Source organism: Pteropus alecto, unplaced genomic scaffold (genome assembly GCF_000325575.1).
Source record: "Pteropus alecto unplaced genomic scaffold, ASM32557v1 scaffold39, whole genome shotgun sequence".
Taxonomy (NCBI): domain Eukaryota; kingdom Metazoa; phylum Chordata; class Mammalia; order Chiroptera; family Pteropodidae; genus Pteropus; species Pteropus alecto.
The window spans coordinates 4,613,178-4,614,385 of record NW_006443568.1 but is presented as its reverse complement, the minus strand read 5'-3'; positions in this window follow the sequence as shown (position 1 = coordinate 4,614,385).

Genomic DNA, 1,208 nt, shown 5'->3' with positions numbered 1-1,208 from the left:
ATAGAAAAACTGCATAAGCAAGGACAGCAGCCGCTCCCCATGCTAAGGGAAGTCTCTTAGCAGCATGGGGACACAGGCACGGCGTCCTTCCTGAACTCTCTGGCCCTCCTGTCTCCTTCCTTCTGCTGCCAGGCATGCTCATGCTTGCCCTCCCTTTCACCACTGTTCTCTTACAGCTGGCTTCCTTGCAGTAGCCCCCACCTCCTGTGTGCTCACACTCACCTCGACTGTGCTTAAACTCTTCTGAACACGTGCATGTTCTCCCCGCTCACGCTCTTCTTGCCCTCATTCGATTGATCCTGACTGGTGGCTCTGGTTTACTCTGATGAGCTCTATTTCTGACCCCTTTGCTCTCTCCTCACACTCTGTCCTAGTCTCGCTCACCCTTGACTGACTTCGCTTTGCATGTGGCTGGCTCTGGGTCTCGCTCCCGTGCCTCACATGCTCTAGATCTCTCTTCTCTCACTCGTGACATCCCCTGCCTGAGGATCTCTCTCCAGGCCTGAGCACATCCTCTCCCTTTCATTCACGTACATATACACTCTCTCACTCTTTAGATAGAGCACGCTTCCTCCACCCCTCACGCTCCCCTTCTCTCTGGCTTGCTCTCTCTCTTTTGGCTCAGACCTTTGATAGCTGTAGCTGTCTCTCAAGTGGGCTCTCTCTCTCAGTCACTCATGCAAAGTACAGAGGAAGGAAGGGTAGACTTTGCCTAGGGGATTAAACACTGCAGAGAAGTAACATTTGAGCTGCCTGAACCAACATTTTCTCTGCTTTCTCAGTATAAAGCTGCCCCGTCTCACCTCCTACTCCTTGTCAACCACTTCTAGAACGTTTCCCAATCAACAAGTTCCTAGTTTCCCCACAACCTGAAGTCTATTGAGCATCTACCATATGCGGGCCATTCTTGCTAAGTACTGGAAATGGTAAAAAGGTAGAAGACACGAATCCTAATTTTAAGGTTCTTAACTTTTGGAGGCATGTCAGAAATGTCGAGACCTAAGGCCCCTTGTCCTAGAAAACAGTGCACGGACAAATAAAAAATGTGCTTATATTTGTAGGGGTTAATGAATCCCTTGAAGCCTGTCCATAACTCCAGACTAAGAAGATCTGTTTCTTAGCTAGGTAGGGACTGGGTATGAAGTACAAATTTAAAGATAAAAATAATATTACCCACCATATGCTAAGTTCCAAATGAGTGATTGAGA